Source organism: Macrobrachium nipponense, chromosome 1, assembly GCF_015104395.2.
Source record: "Macrobrachium nipponense isolate FS-2020 chromosome 1, ASM1510439v2, whole genome shotgun sequence".
In the NCBI taxonomy this organism is placed as follows: domain Eukaryota; kingdom Metazoa; phylum Arthropoda; class Malacostraca; order Decapoda; family Palaemonidae; genus Macrobrachium; species Macrobrachium nipponense.
In genome coordinates this window covers 157,972,547-157,998,768 of record NC_087200.1, presented here as the reverse complement: position 1 = coordinate 157,998,768, position 26,222 = coordinate 157,972,547, and the positions used below count along the sequence as shown (strand labels likewise).

General features: G+C 46.8%; 1 protein-coding gene and 1 pseudogene across 1 annotated transcript in view; one reads left to right on the top strand and one right to left on the bottom strand.

The window, feature by feature from the left end:
- LOC135219787 (CWF19-like protein 1) overlaps positions 1 to 26,222 on the bottom strand; it is a gene marked incomplete at its 5' end in the record, with an annotated part of 332,999 nt that overhangs the window by 292,107 nt on the left and 14,670 nt on the right.
- Positions 20,281 to 26,011, top strand: LOC135220060 (dynein axonemal assembly factor 3-like; annotated as a pseudogene).

The following is a 26,222-nucleotide window of genomic DNA, read 5'->3' as shown; positions in this document are numbered from 1 at the left end:
GGTCATCTCATACGCGGGGTAGTTAATGTGGTAGTAGTTGGTGGTTCACCGACCATGAGTGACCACAGCCGACCCCGCCAACCGCTGTAGCAACCCTGGATGCTGGGCACTCCCTGCAGTCCCAGCGACTCCCACACCTGTCCCAAGTCGTCCTTCGCTGATGGCACACCTGCGGAAGCAACAGTCGGGTTTAAGTTGGAGGGGCTTCCCCTCGCCTGGGGGGCGAAAAAACACACCCCCCCCCCAGCGGGCAGAAGGACCCCGTACAGCTGTACGGTCCGGGTAGCGGGCGCCCTCCTCCTCCACTCGACGGATCGAGAGGAAAAGGACTCCGCTACCACCCCCCCCGCAGGGGAAGGCGCGAAACGTGGGGGCTGGCCGGGAGGCAGGAAAGTAGGACGAAGTGTCCGTCACCAAAGGAGTCACTGGACTTTCCGATGACTTCTTGGCCGGCCTAAGTCTCTTCCTGCCCTCGTACAGCACCCACTGCGCTCGGACCAGTTCATACAAACCACACATGGTTCGTTGCGGGAGCACTCTCGCCCCCGACAACGAGTACAAACCTCGTGGGGGTCCACCTCAACGAATGACCTGAACCCCCCACATTTACGCCCCTCCAGCCCGGGACACACTCTACGGGCGACTGGAGGGCGCGGTGATATTTCAATCTCCTCTAATTCACTCATTGCAATCCAATAGAATTGAGAAAAAGTACTTACAATCACTCCTGATATACAGAAAGAGAAAACAAATACTCAAAGTTGAAGCAAACGACAAAGCGGGCAGAGCGATGGCGAACACGTCCTTCCCACACACGGCCGAAAGCAAAAGTGATTTGTTTACCTCCCAGTCGCGCGGCGCGCGACGATCGGACAAGCAGTTAACTACCGTTCTCCCCTTGTTCGAAGCTTACGACCGTTCCAGCTGCCGCTAGCTACTTCCTATTGTTAAAGGACCGAGGGTTTGTATTACGTATCGGAACAAATGAAATTATATCACAATAAAGTTTGTTCCTACTTACCTGGCAGACATATATATAGCTGAATTCGGAAATACAGCTACATACATATTTGACAGGCAAGTTTCATGAACAAAACTTAAGAGAATCGAAGCAGTCGAAGCAGTCAGCTCAAGCTTCTTATGTTATTGGACATAAGCGTTCATTGACGTAGTCTACAAGTCTATTTCTTGTACGAGTCTGCGAATGACGAATGAGAGCTCTTCCGAATCTTGTCAATAAGAGCTTATTCGCTTACGCAATATCAAGTCAATGAGATGTTTGTCATGAGAACTAACCCATTTACGGGACAAAGAGATTTTATTTTTGTCAAAGAGGGGATACCCACTTACTTGACAAAAACGAAAGTATATTGTCAATGGGGGAAAGTCACTGAATTGACAAAACGTAATCCAGGGAGTCGAGCATTTAATTTTTCCGATTCCCGTCTCAAACGAGGAAGGGGCAAGAATCCTGTTAAGAGACTGGGCTTACAGCAAGTAGGACGACGATGTTCAATTCGGCAGCGTAGTCCCGACTAGAAACTAACAAAATCTATCATCTGAAAAACCCTTTCAGATGGGCTAAAAAGCTTGGAAATATCCTGGGAAGAGGAAGAAACTCTCCAACCAGCTTCCTCTCCCGTATCACAACTAATGCCTGCTAAAGCTTAAAATTATTGGCAGTATGGCAAAAGGAAGTCCTGTCTTGCGCTTTCCTGAAGAGCGTCCTTTTGATGAGTGCCTTTGCAAGAATCCTACTGAACGTTGCCGAGAGTCCTGACGTGCAGGACATCGAGCCTTACATAACCCGTAACTGCCTTATCGCAAAGTCTTGACTGCGGTAGTGGCTAACTTAAATTTATTGGCAGAATGGCAAAGGTTGCGGTAGAGCAAACGAAGATCTTCCCTTAACTCCATCCACCTATGCGAAAAGCAATATTAATTGACAGAGACCTCTTGAATTCACGAAACCCGATGTCTTGCTGGTTTCGAAGAAGAAGTTGTCTGTTCACTTTAAGCTTCCTCCGAAGCACTGCCTACTTCACATTCTTTGCAGGTGAGGTAGAAGGTATCACCGAAGGTAGAGGTAAAAATTCTTTAGGGCCCAAATCTGAAACAAGAGCTTGAAGAGTTCAACAGAAACGTTCAGCCAGGCGACACACCTGGCGTTGCGCTGGTGCACGCTCGGCGTCCACTGGCGCCCAATAACGCTCGGCGTCCACTGGAGGCGCTCGGCGTCCTTCACTGGAGCGCGCTTCGGCGTCCACTGGCGCGTGCGGAGCGCGCTTGGCGTGCACGCCGCGCGCTGCCTGGAGTCCATCCGAGCGTCCCAGGCGTCCGCTCTCAAAAGCTTCCTGCTACTATGACTTCTTTTACGTATTTCTCGGTGGAAAGACGGACACGAGTTCAGGCGACGTTCGCCTTCTTACTTCTCACTGAAACCGCATAACGAGAGAGAGAGGAGGACGTGAAGGCGTCCTCTTCTATAAAGCTTCTATTTAGAGGGGCGCGAGTCCTTCCGAAAGCTAACCAACCCCTGCACGGAGAGGACGCTTCGGAGGACGAGAAGCAAACTTTCAGGATTCGTGCACGCGCACGCACTTTGCGGTCTGGGGATTTTCATCAGAAACTGCCGAAGGCACGCCAGATCGTGGGGGGTTCCTTGTAACCCTCCTTAGGCTTTTGACATGCTCCCTCCCCGGGTCCTGGGAGTTCAAGCAGAGGTCCCGGCCTAGAGGCGAAACGAGGCCGATCTGACGCACCCTCCATCTACACAAGGGGTATCACTGCACTTCTGCACTTCACTTTTACTCTCTAAAGCAAGCACTTTCGATTCTAAGTTACGAATCGAAAGAGTATAAGAGAAAGGGCAATTCCTCTACAGACACTGCTTAGGGCCCGAATGGCAATACTGCAGGGTTTATTTGAGTAACTAATTACAAAATTCAGAAGGTTAGCACTTCACAGCAATGAAGAAGAGCTCGAGCACCTCTCGTAGACATATTCATAGCCCGTAGGCCATACTACAGGGTTGGTTAGGCAAAATAAGTCTACAGGAAGGTTAGCAGGTTCACTACCCTGACTTTTGTTACTGATTAATTGCGTACATACGAATCATACGTCTTCCTTACGGAATTAGACATGTTTACTGATTAATTGCGTACATACGAATCATACGTCTTCCTTACGGAATAGACAAAGTCTCACACTCCTTACATGACAAATCTCAACAAAGAAGGAAGACCCATACCCCTCGTACATACCAAGTGCGGATCTACGAAGCTTTCGGTAGCCACACCCTATCTTTGCAGACAACCCCGTCTGAAACTAGCCTAACTAGATTCAGATATTTTAAGCAAAAATGAATCAAATTCAAATCAATTTAAGATAGCGTATGCCTAGCCACAAATCCAAGTAAATAAATCAAAAGACAATTAGGATACTTAGCGGCAATGAAGTTTCCAAAATCCTAAGACGGAGGTACTGAAAACAGGTGTTTTCAGCACCGGCGACAGAAAAATTATGAATAGAAAATGGGAATGGTTCCTGATACCCCCGCCTCCCAGCGGCGGGGAAATGGGTACTAACCACCTGGCCGACCACTGCGTGTGTCGGAAGTTTTTAAAATTCTGTCGGACTTCAGAAAATACAGCTATATATATATCTGACAGTTAAGTTTCATGAACAAAAAAATTTTTTAAATACTCCCCTAAAAGATATCACAAGAGTTCCTTACTGAACAACAGTGACTGTCCGCCAGTGCAGCACTAAGCCCTCTTTGTCAGCAGGAATCTAGAACATATCTAGTAGAAGGTATGTGCAAATTCAAGGATTGGTGTTTGCTCCCGTACCCAGTATTGATCCGCCGATACAAATGAGATGCAAAAACTGAATTGCACCTCCAATATGTCGTGTCAATGATTTTCTTTAATGACATATTCTTCTGAAAAGAGAGAGACGTCGCCACTGCTCTAACTTCATGGCTTTTAACTCTTAAAAGCGGAAAAGAGTCGTCAGGACAGAACTTGTGAGCATCCGTAATGACGCTCCTAATGAGAAGCTAATGCGTTCTTAGACATGATTCTTGTGGGGTCCTTAATCGAACACCAAAGACTTTGTCTAGAGCCTCCCATTTGCTTCTTTCTTTGTAAGAAGAACTTCAAGGCTCTTACCGGGCAAAGAGACCTCTCTGTTTCTCTCCCTACCAGACTCGATAAGCCTTTGATCTCGAATCTCTTGGGCCAGGGATTCGATGGATTTTCATTCTTCGCTAGAAACAAGAAGTTTCTAAACGAGCAAAATGGCCGAGTCTTTGTTAAAGCCGACTTCATCTTCTAGGGCATGAAGTTCGCCAACTCTTTTGGCTGTCGCCAAAGATAGGAGAACAAGCATTTTCTTGTTATATCCCTGAACGAAGCTACGTGGAGAGGCTCAAATCTGTCCGACGAAAGGAACTTGAGAACTACGTCCAGGTTCCAGCTGGTGGAGTTAGTTCCTTCGATTTTGTCGTTTCAAAACGATCTAATCAAGTCGTGCAGATCTTTATTGTCAGCATGTCTAGGCCTCTGTTTCTAAATACTGCCGACAGCATGCTCCTGTATCCTTTGATTGTCGATACAGACAAATGAGAGACCTCTCTCAAGAACAACAGGAAATCGGCGATTTCGGTTATAGAGGTACTGGAGGAGGACAACTTCTTAGACTTGCACACTTCTGAATACCTCCCACTTCGACTGATAGACTCGTCTAGTGGAAGCTCTGCGGGCTCTAGCGATAGCGCTTTGGGAAGCTTCGCGAGAAAAACCCCCTCGCTCTGACAAGTCTTCGATAGTCGAAAGGCAGTCAGAGCGAGAGCGGGGAGGTTTTTGATGAAACCTCTCGAAGTGTGGCTGTCTGAGAAGATCCATCCTTATTGGAAGGGATCTTGGGAAGTCTACTGTCCACTCCAGCACCTCTGCAAACCAATCTGTGCTGGCCAAAACGGGGCTATCAGGGTCATCCTTGTCCCGTTGGACGCTACGAACTTTCTCAACACTTGTCAGGATTTTGAAAGGGGGGAAAGCGTACACGTCCACATGAGACCAGTCCAGCAGGAAGGCGTCGACCACGAGAGCTCTTGGGTCTTCCACCACTGAACAAAAGACTTCCAGCCTTTTGGAAAGGAATGTGGCGAACAGATCTACGTGAGGAGTGCCCCAAAGATCCCAAAGACTCTGACACACCTCTGAATGAAGAGTCCATTCTGTGTGAAGGACCTGGCTTCTCCTGCTCAGTCTGTCCGCCCTGATGTTTCTCGTCCCCTGAACAAATTCTTGTTAGGAGGGCGATGTTTCTTTGTGAGGCCCAAAATTAGCAGATCTCTGCTATCTCGTAAAGCGACACAGAGTGTGTTCCTCCCTGCTTCCGAATGTAGGACAGGGCTGTAGTGTTGTCCACATTCACTTGGACCACAATGTTCGTCACAAAGGGTTCGAACGAACTTTAGCGCTAAGTGAACTGCTAGAAGTTCTTTGCAATTTATGTGCCAGGACCCACCTGTGCTGTCTTCCAGGTGCCTGACACTTCTCTCGGTCCTAGTGTTGCTCCCCAACCCTTCTCCGATGCGTCGGAATACAACACTCGGTTTGGGTTCGGAACTTCCAGAGAAATTCCCTTGTTCTCTTTTAGAGGGGACAACCACCATTGCAGGTGTGGTTTCATTTCCCTTGGAAGGAGAAAACTGTCGGAGAGAGTCCCGTCTTCCAGTTCCACGATCTCTTTAGGAAAAACTGAAGAGGGCGAAGATGTGGTAGTCTTCCTAGAGGAAAGAACTGTTCGAGCGAGGAAAGGGTGCCTAGTAAGGCTTAACCATTCCCTCGCCGAAGTTCGTTCTTTCCCTAAGAAGAGAGAGACTTTTTCCAAGCCTCTCACGATTCTCTCTTGCGAAGGAAATACTCGAAAACCCCGAAAACCCCGAGAATCCATCTGAATCCCCAGATAGACCAAGTTCTGTCTGGGAATCAGCTGTGGCTTCTCGAGGTTCACGAGTAGTCCCAACGCCTTTATCAGGTCTAGGGTCAAAGAAAAGGTCCTCCAAACACTGTCTCTCTGTTCTGGCCCTGATGAGCCAATCGTCCAAATATAGAGAGATGTTGACGCCTTTGAGGTGAAGAAACCTCGCCACATTCTTCATCAGGCTTGTGAAGACCTGAGGCGCTGTGGATAGGCCGAAACACAAGGCCCTGAACTGAAAGATCCTTCCCCCCGTCATGAAACGGAGGTACTTCTTCGACGAAGGGTGAATCGGGACATGAAAATAGGCGTCCTGGAGATCCAGCGACACCATCCAATCTCCTTGACGTAACGCCGCAAGGACTGAGGCCGAAGTCTCCATAGAGAACTTCTCCTTTCGAACGAACTTGTTCAGAGCGCTGACATCTAGAACTGGTCTCCAGCCCCCCGAGGCTTTCGCAACCAGGAAAAGCCGATTGTAAACCCCGGAGAGTTTTGCTCTAGAACCAGTTCTATAGCTCTTTTTGTCCCACATTTGATTCACCATCAGACGAAGAGTATCCCTCAGTACAGGGTCCCTGTATCTGGCTGACAGTTCCCGCGGATGGTCGTTAGTGGAGGACTGTCTTGGAAGGGGATAAGATATCCCTTCCTTATTATGGACATGGAAGAGGCGTCTGAGTTTATGAGTGACCAGGCGTCTGCAAATTCGAGAAGCCTGGCCCCCACTGGTGTTTGAGGCTGTCTGTCTCACTTCCCTTTCTTAAAGGGACGGGAAGGAGCCTTACCTCTCCTCTCAAGACCTCTTCTCTTAGAGATAGCTCTGGAGAGAGGCCCTCCTCGAAAGGGCTGAACCGTTAGAAGTCGGTCCTTTCTTGTCAACAGAAACAAGAGGTCTCTTCTTCCTTGCAGTTTGCAGGAGAAGATCCTGAGTCGCCTTCTCAGTCAGTGATCGAGAAATGTCCTTCACTAACTGAGAAGGAAACAGGAAGTCCGACATGGGAGCGAAAACCAGGGCTGCTCTGTGAGGGAGAAACCGCCTTGGTTAGGAATGAACTAAAAATACTCCTCTTCTTAAGGAGTACTGCTCCGAAAAGAGAGGAGATTTCTCCCGATCCGTCTTGTACCGCCTTGTCAATACAAGCAAGAATACTGAGAATGACTTCTGGGTCAAGACCATCCGAGTCATGAGCTTTCTTAGACATCACCCCAAGGGACCAGTCTAGGAAATTAACACTTCCAAAATCCATGGAAGAGTCCCTTGAGGAGATGATCCGTCTCCAAAATAGCCCCAAGACACGCGAGCTCCATTCAAAGCGTGTCTCCTTGACGAGTCAACCAAGGTTGAAAAGTCTGCTTCGGCTGCCGCTGGGTGAGAGAAAGGCCCATGTTCTCCCCAGTTCGGTACAGAAACCTCTCTTGCAGAAGGTAGTTCTGCCCAGATCCTTCTTAGACAACATCCATTTGTCTAAGGACTGAAGCGCTCTCTTCATAGAGATCGTAGGTCTCATCTTCAAGACCGACGAAGGACTTAGGCACAATCGCACTCGAAAAACAGTGATCGAGGCGAAGGAGGAGCGGCAGGAGTTAAAGAATCTCCGTATTCTCGTAAAGAAGGTCAGTCAGAACTTTATAGTTCGAGACTCCTTCTCTACCGTCACCCTCTTCTTCCGAATCTCCTTCTACACCTTGTGGAGAATCGGCCTGAAAAACGAGAGGATCTTCATCCCGTTCTCTCTCTACTGGTGACAAACTCCTACTAGGAGAGGGGCTCATAGAGTGAACCGACTCTCTCTCACGTCTAAAGAAAAAAAAAAAAGAATCTCTCGCGTCTGCTTGACTTCTCGCGCCTGAAAAGCTCCTCGCGCTTGGCTGCTTGGCTGGCGCCTCGCGCTTGTCTGGCGCTCGCCGCTTGGCTGGCGCTTCACGCTTGGCTGGAGCGTGTAGCTTGGCTGCATCTCGCGCCTGGCTGACGTCTCGCGCTTGTCTGGCGCCTCACGCAACTCCTCGCGCCTGGCTGAATCCTCGCGCTTGGCTGGCGCCTCGCGCTTGGCTGAATCCTCACGCCTAACTGGCGCCTCGCGCCTGGCTGGTGCCTCAGGCCTGAGCGTATCCTGATCTCGAGCAACTCGCTCGGAAGATTCCTGACGTTTTGTACGCCTCTTCTTGCCTGGAAGACGTCCTATGTCTGGCGGACGCTTCACGTCTGGCTGGAGAAAGAAGACGAGACTTCTTAATAGGAAGTCTAGCGTCCTTCTTGCGAGGGGGATCCCTTGAAAGAACTCCCACCAAAGAGGGCAATCTGCTCTTGAACTGCCAGCAAAATCCTCTTGGAAGCCACCCCAGCGTCCTCTTCAATAGAAGAAGCAGGAGAACTCGAAGGAGTGCGATCATCAAATACATCTCTAGGAGGCGTCGAAACCAGCTTAGCCTTCTTGATAGAAGAAGGAGCTTCCTCGAGAAGCGCTCCGGGCTCGAGTCGAACGCGCGCTCTTTCCAATGCCTTTTCAGTGGCCTAGAAAGATCAGAGTCCTTCCACCCTCGTTTTTTAGGTGAAGAAGAACCGGAGGCGACGAGAAACAATCTCGTAGGATGCTTCTATTTGAGCGGTCCTGAGCAGACTGTAACGAACAGAACCTGCTGAAGGGACGCCTGACCGGTTGGGGATTCCCCACAACCTCCGTACGACTTTCGACTTTCCTACTCCTCTGGGTATGTGAGTTTGGAAGAGGTCTAGGCCTGGGAGCATCGCAGGGACGGTCAGACGCCCCCTCCACAACACTGGTGAACACTCACTTCACTTAGTAATTCACAATCACTAGCCATTACCTTGCATGGCCGCCATCTTTGTCTTCATTTTACGAAGGAGTAGCCTTCAGATTGGCGATTTCAGAAGCCGAATCCGAATGCAAAGCCTGTGAGGATTCAGATACATAGGGAGAATCATATTCATTAATAAAAGGAGAGTTAGACTCAGAAAAAGGCTCAATAGGCCTTGTACTCACACTCTTTTGTGCAGCTCGTCTAATCCTATCCCTCTCTAACTTCTTCAAGTTAGAAGTTAGAGTCTTCCATTCATTAGCATCCAACTTTTCACACTCAATACAGGTGTTAGCCAAAGAACAGTCAAACCCCCTACATTTACGACATACAGTGTGAGGATCAACACCGAAGCCCCTTCGGTATCCTCACCTTGCAGCCTACATTCACACACACTCTCACACTAACACTTGAATCAGACATTCTAATAGAAAAATCAAAAGCAAGTCCAAATCCAGTCCACAGTAGCGAATGCCAAAACAACGATCCAGTACGTCACCAAGAAATCCAATAAAGATGATCAATAAAGTCTTGAAAAGCGAATTCCAGTCAGGAGGTAGTAACAACAATGTTGATACCACCGGCGACAGAGAAAATATGATAGAAAACGGGATGGTTCCTAGTCCTGCCGCCCAGGGCAGACAGGTAGATCACCTGACCTACCGGTAGCGAGTGGCGCGAAATTTGAATTTCTGTCGGGACGACGGAGTCTTAGCTATGTATATATCTGACAGGTAAGTTCAATTGTATGAAAACTTGGAGTTTCCTGTTGTGCCGGGTGGCGAACAGATCCACAACTGGACGCCCCCACAGGTTGAAGAGCCTTTCCGCCACGTCTGGGTGTAGAGACCATTCGGTTCCTATCACCTGATCCCGACGGCTGAGCTTGTCTGCTACTACATTCCTCTTGCCTGGAATGTAGCGTGCTGACAGCTCTACTGAGTGAGCCGCGGCCCACTCGTGCACCTGCACAGTCAACTGGTGCAACGGGAGACACTAGGCCCCCCCCCCCCCCCCCCCCCACCCCCCTCTTTGTTGACATATGCCACTACTGTGGTGTCGTCGCACATCAACACCACTGAGTGTCCCACCAAGCGGTCCTGAAATTCTTGGAGAGCGTAGAACGCCGCCTTGAGTTCCAGGACATTGATGTGAAGGTGCTTGTCGTGATGGTCCCACACACCCGAAGTCAGCAACTCCTCCAGGTGTGCGCCCCACCCCTCGGTGGATGCGTCTGAGAACAGCAACATCTCCGGGGGAGGAGTGCAAAGAGGCACTCCTCTTAAGAGGTTCCTGTCGTCCAGCCACCAGGCTAGGTCCTGCCTTACCTCCTCCGTGAAGGACATGGGGAAGCACGGTGGATCCTTTGCCTGTGACCAACTCTCCTTTAGTCTCCACTGGAGAGACCGCAGGTGAAGACGTCTGTGAGGAACTAACTTCTCGAGTGACGACAGGTGGCTGATCACGGCTTGCCATTGCTGAGCTGCCTGTTCCTGTTGAGACAGAAACCGGTGGGGTGCCTCCCTGAATTTGCTGATCCGCAAGTCCGCAGGGAAGACTTGCTCTGCTACCGTGTATCAGCATACCCAGGTACTTCATCCTCTGCTTGGGTTCGAGATCGGACTTCTCGAAGTTTACCACAATTTCCAGATCGCGGCAGAACTTCAGGAGTCGATCCCTGTCCCGTAGCAACTGCAAGCGGGAGCTGGCCAGGACTAGCCAACCGTCGAGATACCTCAGAATACATATCCCGTGCGAATGGGCCCAAGCAGACACTAGAGCGAACACTACGCGTGTGAACACCTGTGGGGCGGTTGAGAGACCGAAGCAAAGTGCCCTGACTTTGGTACACCGTCCCGTCAAGGATGAAGCGGAGGTACTTTCTGGAGGATTGTTGGACGGGTATTTGAAAATATGCGTCCTTCAGATCCATGAAAGCATGAAATCGTTCTCCCTGATGGAGTCGCAGCACGGAACGTGCCGTCTCCATCGTGAACCGAGTCTGGCGAACGAATCGGTTCAGGGGAGAGAGATCTATCACCGGGCGCCAGCCCCCCGAGGCCTTTTCCACCAGGAAAAGGCGGCTGTAGAAGCCCAGTAACCGATCCCTGACGATCTCTACAGCTCGTTTGTTCAGCATGGTCTGTCTCCTGTCGAAGAGCGATGTCCTTTGATGAACCCTGGACGTTGGTCTGAAGATGGACCGGGTTGGAGGTGAGGGGTGGCCGAGATTCGAAGGGTAGTAGATATCCCTCCCGAAGGATGTCTACTATCCAGGTCTCGGCACCGAAGAGCGCTGCTTATGTTGCCCCCCCAATGGCTCGCCAGGCACCCCCCCAACTTCCGGCGGCAGGTGAGTGGAACGCCGTCCCTAGCGTTTCCCGCCTCTCTTCGACTTCTTCCCTGCTCCCCCTCGAGAGAAGGAGGGCTGGGAGGAGGGCTGATGACGACCCCCCCTGGCAGAAGTTGAAGGAAGAGTCTTAACTCAGGGCTTAGACGGGGCAACCGTCTTAGCAGCTGAGGAAGCGCTAGCCAAACTCTTTGGTTTAGCCGCAGTAGCTCGAGGCTGCCCAGAAGACTTCGAGACTGCCTGGTGAATCTAGGCGGTCACTGTCATCAGTGCGCCGCCATCTCCACCGCAGCGTCCACCATCTCTCCAGGGAAGAGAGAGGAGGAACTCCGAATAGGTCCATTTCGAAGTCAGAGTGCCGCTTCACGCCCAGCCCCCCCTGGTTACTCGTGTAAGGATGGCGTCCCTACGACGAAGTACCAGGTTGGCCCACAGGTTTGCCGTCTGATGGGCGAGGTAGGAGATGGCTCTACCTCCAGACTGGCAGAGTCTCCTGAAAGCCGGGTCTTCTTCGAGAGCAGAACTCCCGGAGTTGGCCGCGACTTTGGATACTGTGAGGGACCACAGATCCAACCAAGAGACTGCCTGGAAAGTCGCCATAGCTGTTGATTCCAGGGCAAGTGCCTCCTGCTGCGAGAACCAGAGGTTCTCCAACAGGATATGCTGCAGGACACACCCGAGTTAGCCTTGCTAGCTCTGGGTTAACCTGTTTAGGCGGCGGATCGGATCTTCACATAGGCACATAGAATCGCCGCTGACGCTGTAGAGGAGGAGGAAGTAGCTTTGATGACCTGCCTGACTTCAGCGGAATCCTCCCGTCCGGAAACGAGAGAACTCCACCTGGTCAAGCACGGAGTCAGCCAGCTCTGATCGCGGCAGACCCACCGTCGGTTTGGGTTCCGCTCTTCGGGCCCCAAAACCCCAAAATGACTCGAGCCGGGACGTGGGCTTGGATGGTGGGAGCGGCGATCCTTCCCCAAGGTCGTTGTGCTGACGAATCAGCGCAATGACCTCGGCAAAGTTCCTCTGAATCTCAGGAGTGACAGCGTCTTGAGGAGTAGGACCATCCAGTCCCTCCAACAAGAGCAGCTCCCGAGATCCTCCTTCTTCAGGAGGAACAGCATCAGACCCCTCTCGTCTCCTCCTGTCACTTGTGCGTACGTCCTGGTTAATCCTAAGACCGTGCCTGGAGCGTACGGCGTCGTGACGGGATCGCGAGGGGCGCGCCCCTCACGATCACTCCTAGGTACCTCTTCCCGGCGTATCCCGAGGAAGTTGAAGGTACAGGAGAGGAAGACCTGATGTTCCCCCCTCGCTCACTGGCAGAACCAGTGTGCTTGGAGGGCTGCAAACAATCGCCAACCCACGGTGGTGATCGGTCTGCAGGCCTGGTTGCACCGCTCACCTGTGGCGAGCGGCTAGACTGAGCACAGCGGCCCCGGTCCCGTGCGTCAGATGAGTTGCTGCTGGTCCCCCTATCCACCCGGTCCCTGTGGGAGCGGCGGTCAGGGGACCTGCTGAGATCAATGTCGCGGTGAGACCGGTGTGTGTCCTCGCGGTGCGTCGAACCGCTGGTACCAGCCGAGGCTGGCGCCAACGATCAGGGGGACCTCTTCCCAGCCTCAGCCCGTGGCCGGTCAGAGACCGTCATGTCAACCCGGGCTGCCAGCTGGTCGCTGCGAGAGCGGCCGCTGGCCTGGCGAGAGTCACCTGAGCGGCTCTCACCAGCCTTCTGCTCCGTGCCGCAGTCCTGGCGCCGAGCGAACACGGGCATCAGAACTTTGGCTGCACGTTCTCCCTTGGGAGACCGTACACTCGGAACCTCTCGCGAACGAGAGACCGAAACGGAACCTGGTTTAGCGGCGCTCACCAGGCGAGGAAGTACCAGTGTTAGCCAGTACCCCTCTGGTCCCCGTCTTCTTCTTCCTTGCGGAAGGAGAGACGGGCCCTGTTCCCCGAAGGAGCAGGAGGACCAGCAGAAGGTCCGGTGGGACGGGCCCTTAGAAGTTCCCGAAGGAGCCTTCTTAGGGGGGGAGGAGGCAGCCTTCTTCTTCTTCGGCTTGGTAGCCTTAGAAGTCAAAGGGGGAGAGGCGGCAGCAGACGACGAAGAAGACGATGAAGACGACGACGACACCTTCCTCTTCTTCTTCTTCGTCAGCTCACGCAGGACAGACGTCAGATCCTCCATCCAGGACGGAGCCGGGGCAATTGCCGAAGCAACACGGCCCGGCTGCACCTGTCCGGAAGGACCTGAGTCTGGGGCAGCAACACCGTGGACAGGAGCGGGAACAGAGGGAACAGCAGGAGTGTCAAGAGCGGCAAGGCCAGCAGCAGGAACAGCGGTAGCGGCAGGTACGGCAGGCTAGTCAGGTAACCCAGGAGGCTTATTTTCAGCCACCGTCATCCTGCGTACCGGTGGCAGGTCCAGGGGTGAACTCTTAGGGCAGCGGAAGTCTGGGGTCGGCAGCACGAAGAACCCAGGCGGAGGCGGCACGCCCCTCCTCGGTACGGCAGCGACCGGCCCTTGTACAGCGGCTGTCGGCGTCACCGTCATACATGTGGGGTATATACCAGGTGAGGAGGGGCGGCGTACCCGGGGGTAGAGATCGTGGTAGTAGTGGTGGTCACCGCTCCATGGGTGACTGCCCCAGACCCCGCCAGATGTTAGATAAGCCCCTGGATACTTGGCACGCCCTGCAGTCCCAGTGACGCCCACACCTGTCCAAGGTCGTCTCCCACGGAAGATGCACCTGCGGAAGCAACAGTCGGGTAGTTATGAGGGGTTCCCTCTCGCTTGGGGGGAGACGAACCCCCACCCATCACATGTGGGGTATATACCAGGTGAGGAGGGGCGGCGTACCCGGGGGTAGAGATCGTGGTAGTAGTGGTGGTCACCGCTCCATGGGTGACTGTCCACGACCCCGCCAGATGTTAGATAAGCCCCTGGATACTTGGCACGCCCTGCAGTCCCAGTGACGCCCAACACCTGTCCAAGGTCGTTCTCCCACGGAAGATGCACCTGCGGAAGCAACAGTCGGGTAGTTATGAGGGGTTCCCTCTCGCTTGGGGAGAGACGAACCCCACCCAGAGCGGACGGAAGACCCCGAATACAGATGAACGTCAGGGTAACGGCACCCTCCTCCACACTCGACGGATCAAGCGAGGAGAAGGACTCCAAAACCCCCCGAGAGGGGGAAGGTGCCATACGCGGGGGGGGGGGGGGGGGGGGGAGCTGAGCAGGGGGTATGGAAAGAAGACGATGTGTTGGTAACCAAAGGAGTCGCTGGAGAGCTTTCCGACAACTCCTTGGCAGGTCTACGCTTCTTCCTACCCTCATAAAAGCCCCACTGCACCTCCGACCAATTAACATACATACATGACATGGCTCGGCCCAAGAGCATTCACGCCCTCGGCACCGAGTACACAATTCATGGGGATCAACATCTATGAAGGAGCGAATGCCGCCACATTTACGCCCCTTCAGCCCGGGGCACACTCTACGGGCGATCGGGGGGCGCGGCGAAAGCTCCATGTCTTGATCCATAATCACTTTAATAAATTGATGAAAAAAATGAAAAAGGTACTTACAATTTTCACTTTCACAACCAACAAACAGTATAAGAGGCAAATATAATCCAAAAGCATACAACGATGTAGCGGGCAGAGAGCGATGGCGAACAACGTCCTCTCACCACAGCTTGGCCGAAAGCAAAGCAAAAGTGATTCTTCACCTCCCAGGTTGCGCGGCGGCGCAGACTGTCGGACAAGCAGTTAACTACCGAACTCCCTTGTTCGAAGCTTACGACCGTTCCAGCTGCCGCTAGTTCTTCCTATTGTTAAAGGGACCGAGGGTTTGTATTACGTATCGGAACAAACTGAGTTTAGTGTGACATCACTATCCCTTCGAGAGCTAGCCAATCATAAGCATGCTGTGGGCGGGGCTTAGCTGCAAAGCTAGGCGGACTCTGCTATAGTATGACAAAACTCAAGGATCTGAACCTACTAGCACAAACGAGTACTAGTCTAGGATAAGCCTTGTGCTTGCTGTTAAAGTATTAGCTACTTGGGAGGGTCCTGGGCCCAGCACCCTAAGTTACATTAGGAAGTATTTCTGGTTAAGTCAAGGCACGATGCTCAAAGGTTATGGTTAGTTTAAGGATATTTTGGTTAGGGGCATAGGCTAGCCAGTGCCAGCCCATGGGCCAAACATATTTAGTCATGCCAAAGTTACTATGGGGGGGAGGGGGATTGAGGGAGGATAAAGTGCCCCTCCCCAAACCAGGTCAGGGCAAAGCTCCTTGTCAGGTTGGGAAGGTAAGGTCTGATTAGGTCAGGAGTCAGGACACAGCATTCTAGTTAGGATAAACAACAGCCGACGATCCATCGTCATCGCGCTGGCCAGGCCTTATTCACTCGATATCTAATTGGTGAAACAAGAATACAATTACAACTTTAAGCATACCATTCAAAAGATTGAAGTTTTGTCAACATAATGTGATATAGAAAGCCCCCAAACGAACTAAAATAAGCATGTGAACTCTTCGTAAAATATGTTTTTCAAGGCAGTTTTGAAATCCAATATGGCGGCAATCAGGTGGCTGGCCGGTCTAACCACGTTGGCCTCTTTTTCATTACCCTGTATAAATCTTAAAATATGGCCTTAATTTCTAACTTTGGAGAAAATACTTACTTCGAAAGGAGAGTAGAGGTCTTGAGCTCCTGTTATCACTACCAACTACTCATGACTGATGACCATCTCCGGTGTCAGGACGTTTAAAAGTACTTTTCGGAAGGTGGCCTAGCCACGGTAGTCGGTGAGTTGGCCAGTCCACGTGGTTGCTTACCCTAAAAAGTTTAGGTTTGGCTATTTTCATGGTTGGTTTCTCCTGGCCGCCTGTCTCAATACTCAGCATCCACCCTTATAGCAAAACTGAGTTTTTGGTAGATCTAGGGTACTTATCCGCGGCGGCCTAGACTATGGCAGTTACGGTTTTTTCTATGCAGTTTTACCTACTGAACAAGAATTTTAAGTAATAGGGGGAAACATCACGACAGGCCAACCCTCATCACGGTAGAACGGGTCTTATTCCACTCGATATTTAATTGGTGAAACATGAATACAATTGCAACTCTAAGCATACCATTTAAAAGACTGAAGTTTCGTCAACATATGTGATATATGAAAGCCCCATACGAACTAAAATAAGCATGTGAGCTCTTCGTAAAATATGTTTTCAAGGCAGTTTGAAATCCAATATGGCGCTACGTTTTGCATGGACGTTCTCATCATGACGGCCACCATCTTTTCCCCAGCCTTCCAGCACTCATTTGAACAATGTTAGCGTATGTATGTAACGTTTATTGATCTTACTCAAGATTGCAGTTGTAATCAGCACAATAAAACAACATTTTGTTGCCTATATTAGTGAAAGTATGAAACTTGTTATTCCCGGGGTTTATGGGTTGGAACTGAATTCATTCTTACCTTGTAATCGGCGGTTTTTATCCTTACTGCCATCACAACTGAAACTCCACAGTGCTTATTTGATTGTTATTATACACATTTTTGGTCTCAGTTCACTCCACATTGCACTTTAAAAACCCGTTGCTGTTCCTGGTTTCTAAGCGCGCGCGCCATAAACACAATTTCGAACAGCAGACGACGACAGACGACGAAACTGCAAAGTTTTATTCCCTAAACTGTTTACTTTACTCGTTATTTAGTTTAAATTTACTTTGTTATTTAAAAATTTTTGATTTAATTCATGTATATTATCCCTTTTTTGCAACCAAATTACCCCGAAAAATTACAGATATTTCTAAAGTAGATAAAATCAAATGTTTCTAACGTTTTCGTACATCTGGCTGCCGAAAACCATAGAGGAACGAATACGGAAAAGTGCAGAGGAACGACGACGTTTTTTTTTTTTTTTTTGCTTTTTTGTTTTTGCTAGCACTTTTCATTGATTTCAGTCTTTATTAGTATTTTGAATTTCTTTAATAATCGTATGCCAGAAATAAATGTAACCTTTAATGTTTGCATGCTAAGAATGGCAAAATCATCGTTGCCACATTAGTGGAGGCTTCACACATACGCCGTTCCATTATTATCCTGTTAAGCGTCCTCCGCCCTGATGAGCTCGCTGCTAACGTACCGTCACGCTTTTTTGTAATCAGCGATCATAGCACTGATGATAGTTTTCAAAGTTAATATTGATTTTTATGCTTGTTATTCATACTGTAATTAACTGTAGGAAATTCTCTCTCTCTCTCTCTCTCTCTCTCTCTCTCTCGTCTCTCTCTCTCTCATCTCTCTCTCCCCTCTCTCTCTCTCTCTCTCTCTCTCTCTCTCGGAGTCCAGTCACTCGGCAAAGAAAGTCATCTTCACTCCCGCAATTGGAAGAAAAGTTTGTATCATCACTGGAGGATTCAGAACTAGAGCTCTCATCATCAAATAGGTTATCAATATCACACTCTTCATCTAGTATTTGATTGATCTCACCTAAAGAATATGCCTCCTCTTTGAGACATTCATTGTGAAAGACGCGAAATCCAATTTGTCTCGATAAACGCCCGAAGCGTATTGAAAGAAAACCAACAGGGACAGGCAGTTTTTCTAGCATAAGCGACCACCAGAAAGAGTTGCCAGGCTGGAAATAAGTTTCCCATGTGCTGAGAGTGTTACCAAATGATGTTCCTACACTTTCTATACGAGTAACGTATTATTACGGGCTGAACGGCTTGACAAGCACAGTTAAAGTCTTGAACGTAATATCCCGTTGAAGGCGCTACCGAGTAGATCGCGGTACGTACGTATTACGTGGGTGACGCTAACAGGTTATAAACTGTTTCCATGAATTCTAGTTGTCATGTAATGCAATAATGATAAAATTGCTTTAATATTTATGTATATATACTTCCAATACTAGCCTAATTTCACCAATTTCAACGTTTTGTGTGTAGTCTTATACCCAGTTTGGAGGGTCAACACATACCGAATGGCAACAGAGAGAGAGAGAGAGAGAGAGAGAGAGAGAGAGAGAGAGAGAGAGAGAGAGGAAAGGCGGAGGAACGAAGAAAAGAAGAAAAAGGGATGGCGGTGGAGGGGGGGGGGGGGGGTTGGGGAGAGGGTAGGTGGAGCTTTATACGCGTGTTCGTATCCATTTCTGCATAATGGAGTTTTTGTCTCTTGGTACAAGGACAATGTCGTTATTCTTTATGATTAGTGATTCACGATACCCTTATAAATTACGGCACTGGGTGTAATGCACTATAGCAAAATCTCGTTCTGTTAAGAGTGTTCGTTACAGAAATAGGTATTGCCCAAAAACCTGCTTTTGCACTGTCTCTGAAACCCATAGTAGACATGCTGCTTAGTTGTCAATCAAGTATAACCAAGTATTTTTACAAGCTAGCTATTGAATAAATTTGTATTTTTCTCAGTCAAAACATATGCCCCTCAATGCTAACTTTCCTCTTTTAACGACTTTCTGGTCATTGCAAATTCGGCCCCCATAATTTCTTATGGTGCGAAAACAGACAGAGGCCCATGGACCGAAAACGATTGCGTCACACTACGGCGATATCCAGCAGTAAAAACATCTTCCATATATCCAAAAAGTAAATAATAAAGATATATATGCGCATTACGATTATAACAATTACATGTATAGCTGATAACAATCTGCATGAATAACTGGTAAACTGTTCTGCAATGACAGTTGAGTATAGCAATTATTTACAATAGGTACGAAAGTCAAAGATATCGTGACGTCATAATACAGAAACTTGAAAGAACGTTCTAATTCAGAAAAATAATTACTTAAATTTGAGTCAGAGTCGAGTTACTTTTTCAATAACGAATATTTTCAAATTAATCATCATAAATATGTAAAATATTGATGTTTTACTACTTATTTAAAAAATTAGCCAAGAGCACGCTTCTCGTCATCTCTACCCAAACAGCGTGTTTACGCCTGGCTTGTTGTTGGTGAGAAATCGTGTTTCGATTGTTGTGATAAAAGTGCTCCAGCGTCTGTGGGTACAAGTGGTGTGCGGATTTATCACAGGAAATGGAAAGTTTGTTGACACAAGCGACTCCGTAAACATCGAGATGGCGTCAATCTTCGAAACATTTTTAGTTGTAAGTAAAAATTTCTAAAGCGTTTGGTGAGATTTCCACTGCCGTGGGCGCCATTTTCAGTACCCTCGTTGTTTAAATCTTAAAATTTGGCCTTAATTTCTAACTTTGGAGAAAATACTTACTTCGAAAGGAGAATAGAGGTCTTTAGCTCCGTTTTCTCACCAACAACAAGTCGCGACTGATGCCCATCTCGGTGTCAGGACGCGTTATAATGTACTTTTTCGGAGGGTGGCTTGCATTGATTGTAGGTGGCCTGCTTGGCCTGCTGTGATGTTCTACCCTATTTATTTGCCACGATTGTAATTAAACCCCCCATGGGCCAGTACTAAACACGGCAAAATACACTGGATGCCCCAATCCCTAGTTGATGTCGTATCCGCGGTTACGTTCCTTGCACTCCGTGCGGACTGCTTCTGTAGAAATACCGAGTTTACCTAATGAAGTTGTAAGAACACATTCATAGCCTTGGGCCTAGGCAACATCTGACCCGATCTGTAGACCCAACCAAGGCTACCTGGCCTAGAGAAAACACCTAGGCCTATGCCAGAATGCATTAGCCTATGGTTGAAAGTAGTACAAACTTATTGCTACCTATTACTTTGTCATCTTATCCCAACTGAAAAATTACGTTTACTAAGTGACTTTGGAATACTAGATAGCATACCTAGTACTATTTAGTATAGCCTACTAGCTATGATTGCCTCACCACCACTGTAGGCCTAACCAGGGATACTAGGCTTAGGGTTAAACATCTAGCTAGGCATACTACCTAGCTATAAGCCAGAATAAATTCATGCTCAAAACGCATTACAACTTACATCTTTTGTTCAACTTTGTCGACCATTTTACTAGAGAGCAGAAAGTTCAAACTATTAAGACATACACTGCAACATAAAATAACTTTTTTCAAAGACGTCCTCACTTGGCTAGACTATGAGTGTAACATTGTGTGATTGGACAGGGCTCTCCTCAGAAAGGCGATTGGTCGGCCACCCAGTTACCATGGCAGCGGAAGTTGTTTATTCCAGGTGCGTTTAGTACAACTCTGCAAGCGCAGTGCACTATTGTCTCTATGTGGAAAATGTATGGCCATGGGATATTCAATTGGTGGGGGTTTTCACCTGCATCTGATCTTATTAGTTATTCTAATCGTAAGTAATTTATCATGTTCGTGAGACATTTGTATTAAGTATAAGTAAATAAAACAAAAACCGGCTATCAATGAATAAAAAACCTTTGTCTGATTAGTCGGGAAGAAAGGGTCTGCTGCATTAAGTCATTTTAATCTCAAAGCAACCGATCTGGGTGTATCAGTAACTTTTAACTCGTTTTCCCAGTTACAGACGACCGCAAAGAATATCAGCTGCTACTGGTAGGGACTGGAGATCACCGGCATTTGCTTAGCATGATCGCGAAGAGAAAAAACGGGACTAATCTAAAGGTACAGTATTTTCTGCACCTCAATTTGTACACTCATGAGCATGGGTATGGGTTCCCAAAAATATGGCTTAATTAACGGACATGTCCAAGCCATCCCACCTCACTTTCAACCGTATTTTCACCTACGTAGGAAAATCTTATTTCCCTCATGGAAAACCTGAAATTTTAGACATTCTTAATTACCTTTTTATCACTATGAATATATCATCAGTCCTTTATTTTGAAATCGCTTACGTTAATTATAGGTTATATCAAAGGTTCTTTGCAGAGTTCCTTTAGAGGGTCAAGATAATTATCTCGGAATTTCTCTCTCCTTACTTCTCACCCAACGTTATCCGTACATTAAGGGGTCGGTTGCTTGATGCGCCTTCTTCACTGTCTTTTAAAATCAAAGGTATCATCCTCCACCAAACCTCTTCTCGTCATACCTTCCTTCACTTTATCTCGCCATCTAATTCTCTGTCTCCCTCTCGATCTTCCTCTAACAGGTTCCTTCCAAGACCTCTTCGCTCCCTTCTCAACACGTATCCATACCACTTTAATCGTGACTCTCTTATTAGGCCTACCTCTCTAATCTGTACTAAAGCTGCCCTTCTCATTTCATTTTCCAATCTCTCAAGCAGCGATATTCCCGCTATCCACCTCAGCATTCTCAATACTGTTCTTTCAAGTTTTACTTCCTCTTTTCTCCTTAGAGCCCATGTTTTCTCTCTTTACCGTCCTTCTCAAATTTTGCCTTTTACTTGGGATTGTCCCCTTCAAGATAGCGCTATACGTATCTTCTCTGGATTGGTTAATTGATGATAATAACACTTCACATGATAACGACCTAATTTCACAGTCCTATACACAAAGCATACTATATGTCAATCTAGAGAAATAACGAACGACTGGTACTTACAGATATTTGTCATCGAGGCTCATGTAGAACTGTATGCAAGGATAATACTATTGCTTGGAGTATGTTTACGGAGAGGACTGGGCCTTCAAGAAAGAGCCACTCTACTCCTCGACCTCTGGGGAAATTTGAATCTGCGACCTGTATCGAAAGATTATCTTCACAGCGTTGCTCGAGAGTACGCAAGGTAGGGAGGTACTAATTATTGTACGTTGCATTTTTAATGGGAACGAATCACTGATCATAAAGTAGTTAGTGACAAAAGACTATCCAACTGTACTCTCTTAACTATTCTCGAGAAAGAATAATTAGTGAGGGGCTAACAATAACGCATGGATATTACTTTTGAAATCAAGAATGGAATCATTGTGAATTTGATAGTTCTTTCCGGTAGGGACTTGTCACTTGTGTTTTTGCTAACTTACCAGTTTACTTTTCTTTAGTGTTCTCTTTAAATGAACATATTTTCTTCTAATCCTCTTCAGCATCTCTTAAATTCATCGTATCCCTTCAGCCTATCATAACTTTCCCAAAAATATTATATCATCTTCAAAGTTCTAGATATTTACTTCTAATCATCAATAACAAAGACCCGTAATCACGACTCTCGCTAGTCAATACCAAGACGCAGTCCACCATTACCTACTTACCAAACAAGCAATCAGCATCTATGAATCATCAAACTCACATCATTAAGGTCCTCCAAACCTTCTCCCCCATTTAACCAATAGGTGTAGTTATTTTCTAAAAAAATCTATTTTGTTACATTGTCATTTCATTTTGAAGCAATTCACTCTTCAAAAGACAATATGAAACTTTCCAGAAGAACGACTCAACGCTGACCGGTATGCATTAATCTTTATGGCAGGAACGTAAACAGATGCCTCCCAGTTTGATCGCCTGGTGGGCATAGTTGCAGCATCTAAGCTTAAATACAAAGAAAGAGACGCTATGGACGACGTTTTCAAGAGTTGGTACAAGCTCCAGTCATCGGAATATGACTCAGCACTTGCATGGTAAGGGAAGTATCATTAGAGCAAGAGTAGACAATGCCCCAGACGTTAAATTTTCAGAGCTCGATATCAACCAGTCAGTAACAATTTTAAATACTTGAACATTTTATTCTACACCAACGCAACACACGCAACAATTTAAATACAAAAATCTCGCTCATCTTGTCATGTTCCCTTGCTTAAAACGAATCATTATTATACGACACGACACTACCGGATAAAAACATACTTATGGCCCACTTTAACCGAATGAATCTATTAGTATATCATAAAGATAATTACAAATGACACTGCGAGAGATTTAATACAGTAAGTAATTCATGAAGTTAGAATCTTACCGCAGCTACAGAAACTGAATTTTCATGAAACAGTAGTGTAATAATATTCAACAATAACAAGTAATAATAGTAAGCATAAGCAGCATTTCGATAATCTTACACTTATTTGGCAAAATCCTCACTCCACTATCCTTCACTAGGGATGCCCGTTTAAGGCAGTTCCTAAAATGAATCGTTACGACAACAGAAGAGGTGACGCGGACTGGGCCCTGGCACATGAGACTATCTTTTCGCCTGACAGTTTTTGCCCTTCATCAACAGCGGAGAAGAAAACGTCGAGCAACAACAAAAAATTCATTGAAGCGCCAGAGAATCGAGATGGATACGTAGGCATCTGTACTGGATGGGGAACTGAGTTTCTGGAATGGAGGCATACAGGTCACGCTTTTGATCTGGCCGTGCAAACAAAGTCTAGTGTGCCAAACACTTCTCTAGCATCAGGTACATCTTCACATAACAGGGCATTTTTCGTATAGTATACTGTGAAATATAGCACTCATGAATATATAACTAACTAGAAGTGAATCTAGGGCTTTTATTTCTAAAATTTCCATGAAAGGTGGAAGATGCTAAAACTAATGCCAATGGAGCACTTAGAAAAAAAAACCCAATCTACAGATTTCAGGGAATCTTCTGTACAGAGGAAAGACACAGGCTGAACAATTTTGCTTGTGCTGATAAAAGTCGCAAAAAAATTGCTCCTTCTAAATATACATCTTGTTAGTGAACCGGGATTATTTTTAACAATGATCCGAAATTGAGTATCATTTCTTGCACTTGCAATGGCCTTTCTTTTGTGTGTAATAAAGCCGCTAGGCAACATAAAAAGATCGAAATGTCTTAGAAAAAAAAAAAAAAAAAGGTTGGTTGGTTGGTTTTATAAAGTTTAGGTGTAACACCAAGCACTGGGGCAGCAAAGGCCATTCAGCGCTTACTGTATAACTTTATGAGATTATAAGATGTGTTATATCATATAAAACTGGTTTATTTCTTTGAGATAATTTACTATATTTTGAAATGGGGGGATGACGGACTGTGACCAGAGTACGACAGTGGTCACAGTAAGGGGCCTGTCTGTCCTCGCCTTGAACATCAAGTATTTATGTGTAAAGTATGTGTGTCCTATTCTTAATCTTAATCTTCCCTTCTTTGACATTGTTGTCTATTCCAAGACTTTACAGATGATTTATATGCTTTAATTTATTATTCAATTCTAGCCATTCTTTTTCCCATTTTGATTGACAGTATTCATTTATTGTTGTTTTAATGTCATTGTAAGGTATTTGTATTTTTTTGATAGATTCCCTTTTTACTGTCTTTTTGGCTTCTTTATCCGCCACCCCATTACCCTTAATGCTCACATGGGAAGGGACCCAACATAGTTTTATATTTATAGATTTCCGTTTTACTATTATATCTACCCACTCCCTTATTTCTTCAGTTACGGGATGAGAAATTGTGTATTGTCTTAGCGCTTCTAAAGCACTGTAAGAATCCGTGTATATTACAAGGTATCGTTTGCATTTCCCACCATGAAGGTGTGTTTTATAGCCTCCAATATAGCATTTATCTCTGCATAAATAAGACTGGGGTTTCATTTTCACCTCTAATGTTTATCTATCAAAAACAATAAAAAAAAGCTATCGTAATATGCAACTATTAACTATCAGATGATTTTCTAACCAGCTTCTATGGGGCATTTACTGACGGAAAATATGAATCAAATTAAAAGTGTCTCCACAAAAACAGGAGCATGAACGTTAGGGATTTTATTTTTTAGCCTTATGTTCAACACATGGCGAGGCCGCACAACAGTAAAAACGTCATAAAAACACGCCAGTAACTTATCTCGCACACTACACTTAACAGGTTAATACAAATCAACGACTTATTGGTAGTGCTTCAAGAGGTTCCAGGATTTACAAAAGATCTCATTAAAGTCCATATATAATAATAATAATGTCTAATAATAACATCTTCTCAAGCCGATACTTCATGGAAACGGTTGCCATCTCATCTTTCCAGTGGCTGTCTTCTCTGTGGATCTGCAAAAGCACAGAAGGGTTGGTTTTATTGGGGGAGACATTTTGTCAGGACCGTTTCCCGCTACTGCTCTTGCAGCGACCAACATCGAACTCGCCAAACTTCGACGGGAGAAGTAAATATGTAAGCAAACTATTTATCACTTTTAATATTTTTGGAATACAATTATCATAATAATGGATTACGAATTTCACCAGCACAAAGTTATGACGGGGAGGTGGTGGACCCTGTTTAGGTCTGAATGTCCACCTCAAAGTCAATCTCAGGTTACTTTTTAAAACTTTCAGAGTGGAACTGAAGTTGCCCAAAAGAACACCGAATACTTTTTTGGAATTATTATGGAAAAACTGTCGTGTTCAGGACACTGTAAAAGCAACTAAAAAAAGTATTTCATTAGAATGCAACATTCCGATGAAGGCAAATGGAAAACAAGTGAATGAAAATTCGTGCACAAAAGAAGAAACTGGGCAGAAGGATAAGAGGCACATAGCAGAAATCATGCACACTGGAGCAAGGTGACGCACAGCATATGCAGATAGAAGCCTGTCTGACAGACACGTAAATTAGATGACTGATGAAACGGAAGAAACCACACGTGATTTTGAAGGAGGCACGATGAAAGCAGAAAATAACGGACGGTGGGAAAAGCAAGAAAGCTTCGATCAAAATATTGATGGATTCCAGGAAAACCAAGAGCAAACAGAAGGAAAGAACGACTTCAAGATCAACGAAGAAGCCTCAGCGCTGAACAAAGACTCGAAACCAACATCGGACCTTTACATCAGCCTTGAAGGAGTGCAAATCATTCTTCTGTCTCCAACCAGAATGAACGATCTCCGCAATTTACCAGAGGTAACGGAATACATCTTTTTAATGTTCAGAGAGTTCTCATGCTTAGCCTTTTACGTTTTCAGTGGTATGAAGCCTATGAGAATGTGCACTTGGAATAAAAATTTGTGCACATTGGGGGTCTGATAAGTATGGTGACCACCAAGAAAGACCCAGACGGCATTGACATTTACGAACTCTAATATATATCAATCCCAACTGCACGGCAAATCTAAGATCTAAACTGTGTGTGTGTGTGTGTATGTGTAGATATAGTACCCCACCCTATAGATGTTTCGGAATTTAGCTGTCTGTTGAGTAACAAAAACTATATCACGCCCAGCACTTGACATTTTCT